Source organism: Pipistrellus hanaki (genome assembly GCF_964339955.1).
Source record: "Pipistrellus hanaki genome assembly, chromosome: 5".
Lineage (NCBI taxonomy): Eukaryota > Metazoa > Chordata > Mammalia > Chiroptera > Vespertilionidae > Pipistrellus > Pipistrellus hanaki.
Window position 1 is genome coordinate 3616114 of NC_140507.1, and position 13344 is coordinate 3629457.

A 13344-nucleotide genomic window follows, 5' to 3' on the forward strand; every position below is an offset into this window, starting at 1 on the left:
CACTGTTTTAATTTCCTTTGCACCCCACTCAGGACTGGGACAGCTGGATTGTATGGCAGCTCTACTTTCAAGTTTTGGGGGACCCTGTAGTGTTTCCCACGGGGGCTGTACCAGTTTACATTCCTACCAACAGTGCACGTGGTTCCTCTTCCCACACCCTCACCAACACTTATCTTTATCTTTTGCTATCCGTCATTGTAACAGGTGTGAGGTGAGATGTCACTGTGGTTTGAGCATTTCCCTGGTTACCAGAGATTGTCAGATTGTTTCATATTCCCATAGTTCTTAAAGTGCAGCAAGGGGTGAGTGTCCCCGCCCAAGAGCTGGACCGCATGTCTTTGCCAAGGAAAGAGAGCTTTAGGATTTGCAAATTTCCCACGAAAAGTCCCTCTCTGCAGAGAAGTCCCACCTGCTTGACTTTTTATGCTTCTAGAGGCCCGATGCCCAAGTTCATGGAAGGAGCTCAGCCCTCGCAGCTGTGGCTTCGTCCGGAAGGAAGTCCAGTCTAATTAGCATATTATGCTTATAATTATAGGTGAGAAGACAGGGAGAAAGAGGACCCCTCACTGACTCTCTACACAGCTGCCGGAGTAGTTGTGTTAAAGGCCGGCGGCTCATGTCAATGCTCTGCTCAGCAGTCCCACTCGGAGGCAAAGGAGCGTCCTCCAAACAGTGCCCCCCAGTCTGCGTCTGTCACCCTCCATCTCCTCTCTCCCCCACTCCATGGACCTCCTCCCCTCTCCTCCAGCCTCGGGGTCCTGCCTCTGCACGCTTGGTCCTTCCTTCCAGTCTTACCTCCACGTCACCTTCTGCGTGGAGCCTCCCCTCCACTGCCCCCTCAGCACCCCACCCCTCCATTGTCCTCCATAGCGCCTGGTCTCGAAGCACACTGAGTGCTCCAGGTGTTTACTGTGTCTTCCCCGGAAGCCAGACATTTACTATGTCTTGTTCCCGCCCGCTCTCCAGTGCCTAGAGCAGAACCGAGGACATAGTATGTACTCAGTAAACATCACACAGTGAGCGAGGGAACTAAAGAATGCCCTGGAACCTGGCTCACAAAGGCAGGAGCCTTGTGCAGGCTGGCCCACTCCCACCTTTGCCCCAGATGGTGTGTAACCGGAGGTTCCCACCTGCAGAAAGGAGTGGGCAGTGCACGTTCGCTGACTCCTGAACTTGGCATTGCCTTTTGCTGGGATAATTTCAGCTTTCAGTCAACCTCTGTCTTTGATGTCCAGAAGATTCCATTTCATGGTGATTTAAAAAATAAAATAAAATAAGAGATCTGGCTTCTGGCCTGCACGCAATTACATGACACACATACTAATGACAGGCCACACACGGGGTGACGGGCTCACCCAGTCCCCAGGCTATTTCCATGTTTAAAAGATTTCTCTGAGCTTCAATCCCAGGCACAGAGTCCTGGGAGGCACAGGAGGGTCAGGAAGCCCAGCTGGACAAGTGACCATTCCATGGAGCCCCTGAGATCAGACTGGGACACTCCCAGAAACAGGAGAAGTGTCCCCCTGCTCAGAACCTCCGAAAGGACAGAGGGAAATGGGGCGCTCCCTGGAGCCGAGAGACAGCCCTCACTCAGCAGCCCCCGAGAAGCTGGCTTCCTGCTGTAACTTTTCTGGGATTATGAAACGTTTCTAGACACACAATCGGAGTTCTGAAAGCACAGACATCATTTAGGGTTATCTTTAAGTTAAACAGATGAAGCCCAGGGTAAATTTATCCTGAGGGAAAGTGAGATAATCTGGCTCAGAGTGGTTGTGCCCAGGAGCCTGGCTATCCCCTCACACTGACGTGGCTTTTATAAAGTGCTGAGTAAAACGAATGAGCCCTAAGGGCAGTCAGCAACATGCACGAATGTTACAAAGTAAAAGTCCAAAAAGAGCACATGCGAATGTCCTCGTCAGAAAGTCAGACCCCTAGATGCACCTTTCAGGAAGACATATATGTCATTGCAATAAACGATACGAAAAGTAGTCACATGCACAGATTCGGTGTGATGGTTACTTGAGCAGAGAAGGCAGGGAGGGGTGGAAAGGGCTGGGCAATGTGACCAGATGTAAGTACTTTCTAGCTATTGTCCGCAGAGAAAAGTTGTATTGTGTTTATTATGTTCTGCCAAAATAAATAAATAAATAAATAAACAGGTTTAATACATTTTCACCAGAAAGTCTTAGATAAAAATGAAAAGATGTAGAGCACTTCTCTAGAACATTCTTTCCCTGGGAGTCTTCATTACTCCAGGGCTCTGGAACAGTGAGGCAAACAGAGTCTGGACCCAGCCTGACACTTATTTTAAATCTAATAAACAATTCGATCATTAACACAGATTACCTGACTACGCCAGGCAGTGTAAGTTACGTAAACGGACATTGAAATGAACATTCACATTTACCACAAAATGTCTGCAGCACAGATTACAGCATAAGCAAGTACATGTCTCACTTTACAAGGATTTGAGTTTCATCAGCTAAATTTGGGAGTTTTACCAAGAATTCAACAGTGAAAGTTACCCGGCACATTAACACAGTGCAGGCCCCTCCCGCCGGGCTCGGACAGGGCGTGGCGGGCAAGGCCCAGGCCAGCTGCCCAACTCCGTGTCCTCAACGGGAAACAGGCAGCTTCGCTGGACGGTCACAGAAGAACACGCGGCCACAAATCCCAGTCTCCAGGGATTAAATTATAACTAACGGAAGACACAAAACTAGGAATTACTTTGCTGTTTCATGCCATTGTGAGAGAAACGAGGAAGCCCACCTCTCAGCGCCCCGAGGAACGGAAGCCACGGTGCCCCATGCTGGACAGGAAGAGGGCCTGTCCCCGCGGAGCAGCACGGGGGCACAGAGAGAAGAGAACTAAACAGATACATGAACAAAAAGGAAAAAGATGACCATGGCGACAGCAGTTTCAATAGCATTGCAGTCACGGGGCCCAAATAGTTTATTAAATGTCAACAAATATTTAATGAGTGCCTACTGTGTGCCAAACACTGGTTTCAGGAAGGAAATTGGCTGGACTTAGCAATGGGTATACACTAAAGGTTGGAGAAAGTAGGATATAAAGGAGAAATTTTAAAGTCTATACTTTATAATTGTTATTAAAATAGATTCTTACCAGAAGATGATGAGAAGATTCATCTTTGTGATCTGAGTCTAGAAACAATATAAAACACAAGGAAAATTCAAGTGGGCCTCTGGGAAAGGTTTTCCCATTAATAAGTGCATATTAAAGAATAAGTTATAATATGTCTTAAAGATGTGATCATTAGTCTTTGTAATCTGGTTTAAAATGGTAATACAAAATAACGAATTATAAGGGTATCTTTTGTTTGTAAGAGGCTGTTTCTGAAAAACACAGCAGATTATGTTATGTTGTTAAACAACCCTTACTAGAATGTTTGATGGTTAACAGAAAGCCTCTTGCTGAGGCACCAGAGAACCTGCAAGTTCAAGGCTGCGGCCAGAGCAAGATTAAATCTGACCTAGCATGTTCATTAAAGCTACTGGGTCTGGACTAACTCTCAGAACAAGGTCCGGGTTTTTACACACTGCAAAAGAAACCTTAAGAAACCACCAACTACTTTTTTCTCCTAATCCCCGCTCCTGCTCCATTCATTCTCCTTTTTAATTGGGTAAGAAAAGCAAAATAGAGCATCACTAATCTGAACACTGGCTTATAAGCCATAATGGCAAACAATTTCTGCCATTATTGATGCACTATTACACACACAGTAATGAGTTTCTAGTGTACATTGTTTACAAGACGGCATTCCATCTCTAATTATTATTGTTTGAATACTCTTCACAAAATTAAACTGCAGATTTACTGTCAAAATAGACCTTGTCATCACGTGACTGTACTAAGAACCTACGGAAGCATCCAGCATGGTAACACATGTGTGAGGACATGCATGTGGAGGAAAGAAAATAACTATGATGATTATCAATCTGTGTGGCATTATTAGTTACATATACAGAGATTTTTATCCAATTTAATTGCGTGGATTCCAATTTCTTTAATAAATACACTAGATCACATCTAATGTTGCTCAGGCCACAGCATGGAACTCAATACTGATGCAGCTTTAGCACCTGGTTTAACCTACAGGATGTTTTCCAGGAATGAAGGGACATCAAGGCCATAGTTCAAGGGCAGGTTTTGCGAATGCATTAAGTTAGATAGTAGCATCATGTGCCTATAAAGTGACGTATAGTTCACATTGCGTTATGTCTTTCTTCATCACTGGGGATCAGCCCTGCAATCTGTATTGAAAGGCTGGCATGGAAATTTATATTTAAGAGACAAGCGTGGGCCTGTTCACTAAATTCCCGTCAGCATTCCCCTCTGCAGCCCTCCACGCCCGCCTCCTCCGGCCTCTGCTCTCCTCCGGTTGCACTGCTTGCTGTGCTTTGAGATGAGCAGTGGTGAGCCGCTTCCAGAGTTCTGGACCTTGCCTGACAGTTAGGAAAAGTCCTGTTCTAATGTGATCCAGGGAAACTAAACCGTTATAGAAGCCAGTCCTTCAGTACAATAAATAGTATAACTTACTTTCGCTTGATAATCCTTGGCATTTCAGCCTGAGTCTATATTGTTCGTTTTCTTCGAGCATTCTAGAAATGACTTTGTGTACTTTTTTCCACACTGAAACCTTCAAAAGATAAGCACAGGTGAGGAACGCTGAGCAGAAAGGCAAAGTAAATTCCGCAGATTTACTGTGAAAAATGGATGTTACCAAGCGACTGCACTGAGAACCTACATTTTGGTGGAGGCGCCTGGGAGTGACTCAACTGTGCTGCATGTCAACTGACGTTATAATTATACAGCAGATTAGCACTTAGAGACTCAAACTGAAATGCAGTCGTCTTCCGTGACCGCTGCCTCTGATTTCCTGGTCCAGCTCCCTGGCACTTCCTCCTGTGTTTACGTCACCGTTCTGGATGGAGTTCCTCTCCAAGGCCATGGCCACAAAGCTCGACCTAAATGGCTCCCACACATTCCATCTTGTTTCGAAAGATAATAAAAATAATAAATTTCTGTCCCCATGTGTAAGCCAGGGGGCAATAATTTCTTCTTAATGTGTTTTATTTTAGATAGGAAACATTTCTACTAAGACATACCAAAGCAAAATAACGAGAGCATGGATGAACTAGAAGAATGAGGACCGCAGAAGCAAGTACACAGACCTCGGCTCAAGTTCTGGCTGCCACTCGCTCTTGCTTGACATTGGGCAAGCGTTTTCCTCTCACCCAGGGATAATTCATACAGGGGATTATTGGGATTAATGAAAAATATTCGTAAAGCATGTACCGTGGCTGGTACACAATATTTATGACAATGGCTATTACTCTTTTCTCCTCACCTAAGAGGAATTGGCTTCTTGGAAAAAATATTTCTAGTGGGAAATTCAAAATACATTTGCTGCAAGGGTTATTCACCTTGAATGCTATATATATAAACCATAACTCAAACACTAAGCTCAGAAGATACTATTTTATGTGCCGTTATTAACTAACAATTTCTTTAAACTGAAGTATAAAATATATGGTGGGAATGAAAGATGAGCAAATGGTCTTGAATGTTTAAACATTCAGGTGACCATGACCTTGGGACCAGAGGGGAAAAGGCTCAGCAATAAGGTGAGCCTTGTCAGCTTTCCTGCCTGACGTGTAATGTCTGTCCTTGTCTTTAAAAGAGCAACACGATACCAATAGATACATCCTTTTCTGTGAAATCAATGGTTTTCTTCAATGCTGTCCCTCAGAGTGTGTGACAGTCTATAGAACATATATTTTCATGCTTTGGAAAATCTCCCGGAAGGGCAGCAGCAGCCAGGTGGGAGCGGCAGCGGCCAGACCCGGAGCAGCTTGTTGTGGAGCGAACAAGAGTAGCAGAGTTCAGGCCCGGAACAGCCAGGCCCGGAACAGCTCGCTCCTCACCTGCCCATGCCCCAGGGCTGCCTCTCAGACATGGCTGGAAACTTTTGGGGGAACTTGAGGGTCTGCTGAATCCAGTGATGAAGGCTTAGATCTGGATGTGTTGAGTTAGTATAGCGCTGGGGTGTTGATCTGTGAGCGCCTTGTGTGGGGTCTGGATGAGGTTGGTTGATCTATTTGGAAATGTCTTTTGTGTGAAGTGTATCCTTGGGCATGTGGAGGTATTGTTGATTTGAGAAAATGCTAAGTAACTGATTTACTACCTGAAAAATTTAAAGTTCTGAAAGTTTAAAGTCTCTTGCCAAAAGAGGTTTTAAAGCTAACACCTTAATTTTAATGGAGAAAGGGGAGGACAAGCCCTTCCCACCCAGAACAGGTAATCCAATTCCAGCCAGCAGCTGGATTTAAACAAGGTTTAAAATTATTAGATTTTAAAATTTATTCTTAAAAATATAAAAGTTTATTAATTAAAAAAACAACAACAAAAAAAGGAAATTAAAAAACCTGATGAACAATATTAACTGTTGATTATAATAGAATCAGAGATACGGGAGGGGAGTGGACTGACAATTCTGGGGGGGGGGGGGGAGTGGTGGAGGCGGGAAGAGACTGAACATAAACTGTGCACCTATGGATGGATGAGAACAATGGGGGGTGGGGAAAGGGCAGAGGGTGGGGTGGGAACCTGATGGAGGGGGGAAGAAATGAGGAACCTTTGTAATAATATGAACAATAAAGATTGATTAAAAAAAAAAAAAAGAAAAATCTCCCTGAGGGTAATATTTTGATTAAAATGTGTAAATGTGTTTTATACCTTCAAACACTACAAGGACTAGTCTTTATGTTAATAAGAATTTCCAAACCAAATTCCATTTCTGGTCAATTACTTCGACTTTCTCATTTCAGGAAATTAAACTTTTCAAAAGACGGAACTATTTTTTACTGTTTTAAGCATATTCACACATTTGTGTGTGTGTGTGTGTGTGTGTGTGTGTGTGCGCCACCCCCCCCCCCCCCCCCGCCTTTCTATAATATACCTCTTTCTTTTTCTTCATTGCTTTGGAAGTTTCATTGGAACGTATGGGAAACTCAAACTTTTTAGTTAACATCCTCTGGGATAAACCTAATTGTTAAAACAGAAAGGAAGTGAAATGTCAAGGTTAGTACGTATTTTAAAGGAGGCCCTCTCCTGAGAACAGACAACTAGGAAGGTCCCTTGAGCCCTCGGTGGGGATTTCACAATTGTTGGTATATTTCTGATCACTAGGTAAAACCAACTTATCAATTAGCTAATATAGGGAAACAAAAAAAAAAAAAGAAAACTAGAGATAATCTTGGAAGTGCCTAGAAAATGCCCTTCCTTTTCTTTCTTTTAAAAAAATATATTTTATTGATTTTTTACAGAGAGGAAGAGAGAGGGATAGAGAGTTAGAAACATCGATGAGAGAGAATCATCGATCAGCTGCCTCCTGCACACCCCCTACTGGGGATGTACCTGCAACCAAGGTCCATGCCCTTGACCGGAATCGAACCTGGGACTCTTCAGTCCACAGGCCGACGCTCTATCCATGGAGCCAAACCAGTTTCGGCTGCCCTTCCTTTTCTGATTTGAAAGGTAAGCCCCTAAAAGGTCAACAATAGTAAACAAATACCGAACCCCATCCTGCCCGTGTACCTCGAACATCCCTTTCCTTCTCCATTCAAGTTCAGGTGCATGTGCTTCCCACTACACAAACCACCTGCGGTTCCTCAAACAGTATTCTTACTCCTCCCGGCCTTCGCACACACTGTGTATACACACACACACACACACACACACACACACCAGGGAAATTTCTGCCTGCTCTTCAAGACTCAGCACATTCGTCACCTCCTCTCTGAAGCCTTTCCTCAAACACAACCAGTCCCGCACGGACTCCAGGAACACCTTGTACATCATGTAACAGCACACTTTCACCTCGTATTTAACTGTGATTTCTCCTCTAGGCTGGACCTAGGGGACAGTCAATGGCCGTGTGTGCCTTGTCCATCTTTCTGTCCACACCACCAGACACAGGAGACACTACAAGTCCCTCAGAGTGAGTCAGCTTCCCGGCTCCACTCACTGAGCCACGCTGTCTCCCCGCGTTAACTGTTAGGAGAAACCCCAAGCGCAGTGTGCCCACAGACATCACCATAAGCAACGGGCACGTGCTCCCCGAGGCCTTTGTAGCTGTTCCCCTGCTTCCGGAACCCCACCCCTGCCTCGCCTCAGTCCTGCCCTACGCCACTCTCTGCCTGGCTTCCTTCTGCTCATTCGGTTTCCACAGGAGACACAGAGAAAGTCATTACAGAGTTATTCCACAGACAGTACAGACCTGATGGTTTCCCAGAATCCCACCAGACCTTCCAACACCAGCCCCCCCAATGTTGGAAAGAAACAAAAAGGTCCTAGTTCATTTTGTGGGGTCAGTATAACTGTGATACCTAAACCAGATTACAAAAACAAAACCAAAAAGAAAAACTACAGTTCACTGTCTCTCGCAAACACCAGTGCAAAAATTCTAATCCAATCATTAGCAGAGCCCAACACTACTTTGTGAAATAATAAATCATAACCAAGTAGGATCCATTTCAGGAATGCAAGGTTGGTTCAATATTAAGAAACCTATTTATATCATATGCCAAATTAACAAATCTGAGGGGAAGATGTTTTCTCAGATCTATGAAAGCCTCTGACCAAATTCAACACCCCCTCTGCCATAATGGAAACACTGGAGAAGATAAAAACTGAGGAATGCTTTCTAATATTTCAAAGGTAGATGCTGTAGTCCTAAAGCCAGCACCTTATTTAATGGCAAACACTAGACGCATTTCCCCTAAAACCAGGAACAAGGCCAGAATGCCCACAATCTCCACCTCTATCCATCAACACTACACTCGAGGCATTAGCCTATGCAAACAAATGCATTGCAGGCCCAAGAATGGGTAAACAAATTCTGTTTATAAATAACAGTATGCCTGGAAAACGCTTATCAACGAAAACGCTAACTCTAATAATAAAAGAATTCAGTGAAGTGCGAGGATCTGAAACTAACATACAAAAATCACTAGGCTAAGTGACAGAAACCAATCAGGAAAACTGGCGTATTGTGCGATTCAACTCATAGGAAACTAGAGGCCTGGTGCACGAAGTCTGTGCAAGGGGCTTGGCCCTCACAGCCCTGGCTTTGTCTGGCAGGTTGTCCGGCTGTCCGGTCTAATTAGCATATTTTACTATTCCACCATTATAGATTATTACAGACATCCAGAGTAGGCAGACCTATGGAGGCAGGAAGGAGTTTGGTGCTTGCGCGGGGCTCAGGTATGGGGTGAGGGAGGGCAGTGAGCAGGAACAGTGAGTGCTGATGGCTACAGGGCTTCTTTTGGGGGTGATAATTGGTCCCCATAATTGATTGTGTTGACTGCACCTCTCTGTAAAAAACAATGCATGCAGTGCACGCTTTAAACAGGTGAGTTGAATAGATGGTGAAGTCCATCTCAACAAAGCTATTAAAAACAAAACAAGAAAACCAAAGCACAGAGGGCGGGCTGGGCCCCAAAGCGAGGCAGGGCTTTGGCCTGGGTGTTACAGGGAGTGGAACCCGGTCAGACCTCCTCACCGGGGTGTAACTCAGCCCTGAATAAAGCTGATTTTTTTTAAGGTCGAGCTTCACCAGCACAAAGGGACAAACAAAAAGGGGACCTCATGGGAGAGGGAGCCCCGCTTCCAGCGGCAGAACCCTCCCGGGGACAGACGGACCGGACAGTTACCCTCCGGGAGGAGTCTGTGACCCGGGCCGGGAGGGGTGAGGGCAGTGATCCTCTGACAGGAATTCTCCCGAAGCCCAGGCTTAACGCCCGCGGCCAGGCCCGGTCCCGGTTCGGGGTTCCGGCCCGGGGTCTCGCCCAGGCGGCCAGGAGGAGGGAGGGTCCGTCCCCGCCCGCCCGCCCGTCCCTTCGGCCACCTGCACGCGCCCTTCCCGCCGGGGAGGCCGCGGGCGCGGGCCCGGCTCGGGGGGACAGCGCCCCGTCCCCGCCGGCCCCCGCCACTCCCCGCGGCTCCGCGGCCCGGCGCGCGCCCCGCGGCAGGACGCCGCCGCACCGGTGCGAGCCGAAGCGGGGCAGGTAGACGAAGCGCAAGGCTTCCCGCCCCCGCTTCCCCGCCGCAGCCATCGCCTCGCAGTTTCAGCCCGCAGCCGCCTCAGCCGCCGCCTCAACCGCCACCGCCACGGCTGCCGCCACCGCCTGCGTCTGGAGGCCCCGGGCTGGGGGCGTGGCGCGGCGGGGGCGTGGCGCGGCGGGGGCGTGGCGCGGCGGGGGCGTGGCGCGGCGGGGGCGTGGCGCGGCGGGGGCGTGGCGCGGCGGGGGCGTGGCGCGGCGGGGGCGTGGCGCGGCGGCGTGACGTGTGGGGGCGTGGCGGACTGGGCGGAACCACTGTGTGTGTGTGGGGAGAGGCCAAGGAGAAGGACCACTGTGTGTGGGGAGGGGGCGTTCCAGAGCTGGACCACTGTGTGTCTGTGGGGGAGGGGCCTAGGGAAAGGGCCACTGTGTGTATGTGGGGGGAGGGGCCTAGGGAAAGGGCCACTGTGTGTATGTGGGGGGAGGGGCCTAGGGAAAGGACCACTGTGGGGGCGGGGCAGACTGGGCTGGACCACTGTGTGTATGTGGGGGGAGGGGCCTAGGGGATGGATCACTGTGTGTGTGGGGGGGGAGGGGCCTAGGGGAAGGACCACTGTGTGTGTGTGTCTGTGGGGAGGGGGGGGGTTCCAGAGCTGGACCACTGTGTGTATGTGGGGGGTAATGAGGGCAGGACCACTGTGTGAGGACAGTGGGCCAGGAGTAAATAGTTGAGGAACTGCACTGGACCAAGGTGGGGAGGAGAGCTGGGGAGGGCCACGAGGACCATACCACGTGAGTTTGTGTGTGGGGGGAGCTGAGGGGAGAGACCACTGTGGTGGAGGGGGGGCTGGGCTGGACCACTATGGAGATGCTGGGGAGCAGACTACCGTAGGGGTTTCAGCTGGGGAGCCAGATCACGTGCTGGCGGGGGTTGAGGGGTGCCGGTGTGGGAAGGACGAGGGATGGGGAAGCTGTAGGAAAGTGAGAGAGGCTAGGGAGCCAGGTCACTCCATGGGCAAAGGGAAGAGGGCTCTCTGGGGAGGTGGGAGCAGCTGGAAGGAAGGTCGCTTGGTTGTGGCATGATGGGCCATTCATCTGGAAAGTGGAGTTAAGAGTTTGGGGATCGGCTCCCCAGGGTTGGGGGCCAGATCAGAGGGACTAGCAGTAATCAAAACACTCCTGGCAAACAGAAGCCGGGAGCAGACAGCTTCACAGGGGAGTTTTACAAAACATTCAAAGAAAAACTAACACCTGTTCTCCTCGAACTATTTCTGAAAGTCCAAGAGGAAGGAACACTTCCAAACTATTTTTATGAGGCTAGTATGACCCTAATTCCAAAGCCAGATAAAGACACTAAAAAAAGAGAGAACATCCTGATGAACATAGATGTTAAAATCCTCAATAAAACATTAGCAAATTGCATCCAGCAATATATTAAACAGAGCGTACACCATGACCAAGTGGGATTTATTCCAGGGATGCAAGGCTGGTACAATATTCACAAATCAATAAATGTGATACATCACATAAACAAATTGAAAGACAAAAGGTTACATGATCACAGCAACAGACACAGAAAAAACATTTGACAAAATCCAACACCCATTTTTGATAAAAACTCAGCAAAGTGGGGGTAGAGAGAGCAAATCTCAACGTGGTAAAGGCCATATGTGACAATCCTACAGTGAACATCATACTCAGTGGGCAAAACTAAAACCATTTCCCCTAAGAACAGGAACAAGACAGGGATGGCTGCTTTCACCACTCCTGTTCAACACAGTACTGGAAGTCCTAGCCACAGTGATCAGACAGGAAGAAGAAATAAAAGGCATACAAATTGGAAAGGAGGAAGCAAAACTCATTATTTGCAGATGACATGATATTGTACATAGAAAACCCTAAAGATGCCACCAAAAAACTACTAGACTTAATAAATGAATTTGGCAATGTAGCAGGATACAAAAATCAACACCCCAAAATCGGTGGCTTTTTTATACACCAATAATGAATTCTCAGAAAGAGAAACTAAACAAACAATCCCATTTACCCTTGCAAAAAAAAAAAAAAAAATTAAGATACTTAGGAATAAACTTAACCAAGAAGGCAAAAGACCTGTATTCGGAAAACTACAGGACATTGAAAAAAAAGAGACAGAAGAAGATATAAACAAGTGGAAGAATATACCATGTTCATGGGTCAGTAGAATCAACACCATCAAAATGTCCATACTACCCACGGTAATCTACAGATTCACTGCAATCCCTATTGAAAGACAAATGGCGGGTGCGTTCGCAGTGCTGGTGCGGGTGGCAGTGATGGTGGCTCAGTGCGTGAGGCTGGAGCGGCACAGCCTCCCGGCTTTGGCATTATACCTCAGGCCCACGCCCCGGCTGCTGTGCACAGCTGCAAAGCAGGAGCACAGTGGCCAGAGCCTGGAAGAGGACGTGGGTCAGACGGACCGGAACACGGACACTCCCTGTGCAGAGAAGACGCTCACGGAGGAGGAGGCCAAGTTAGAGGAGCAGCTGAAGGACACTATGGGAAAGTATAAGCAAGCTTTGGTGGGGGCTGAGAACTTGCGGCAGAGGACCCAAAAATTGGTGGAGGAGGCAAAATTATAAGGCATCCAGGGCTCCTGCGAGGACTTGCTGGAGGTCGCAGACGTCCCGGAGAAGGCCAGGCAGAGCGTGCCCAAGGAGGAGGTCACAGAGGACAGCCCGCACCTGAAGAACCTCTGCGAGGGGCTGGTCGTGACCGAGGTCCAGATCCAGAAGGTGTTCACCAAGCACGGCCTGCTCCGGCTGGACCCCCTGGGCGCCAAGTTCGACCCCTACGAGCACGAGGCCCTGTTCCACACGCCGGCGGAGGGCAAGGAGCCGGGCCCGGTGGCGCTGGTGAACAAAGCGGGCTGCCAGCTGCACCGGCGCACCCTGCGGCCCGCCCCGCTGGGGGTGGTGAAGGATGCCTAGCTTCCCCCAGGCTCGGTGGGTTGTGGGTAATCACTGGCTGTAACTCTTAAAGGGCTGGTTGCTCTGTGAATACTCTGGACCTTTCCCAAACCTGTTGGAAGGCTCTAGTAACCAGCAGCGGAACAGAAAATTGGGCCCATTGCTCAGCTGTAATCGGACTATCATTTGGGGGCCTGTTTATTGATTTTCAACACACGTTTGATAGTTCACCTGCTTACAGAGCAGGACACCACTGGGCCCTCGGGTATCGTGAATAATGCTACATCTGCTCAGTCTGATGACACCAAAGG

At 48.2% G+C, this 13344-nt stretch overlaps 1 long non-coding RNA gene and 1 pseudogene across 2 annotated transcripts; one reads left to right on the top strand and one right to left on the bottom strand.

The window, feature by feature from the left end:
• Positions 1–2144: 2144 nt before the first annotated feature.
• Positions 2145–3163, bottom strand: LOC311622475. Its single transcript, XR_014794994.1, has 2 exons — positions 3127–3163; positions 2145–2698 (listed from the first exon to the last, which is right to left on the bottom strand). It is a non-coding gene; the product is annotated as an uncharacterized lncRNA (long non-coding RNA).
• A 9198-nt stretch (positions 3164–12361) lies between these two features.
• On the top strand, positions 12362–13108 carry LOC311622716 (grpE protein homolog 1, mitochondrial-like; annotated as a pseudogene). The gene has a single exon. The product of its transcript is annotated as a grpE protein homolog 1, mitochondrial-like (transcript).
• The last annotated feature ends 236 nt before the right edge of the window (positions 13109–13344 follow it).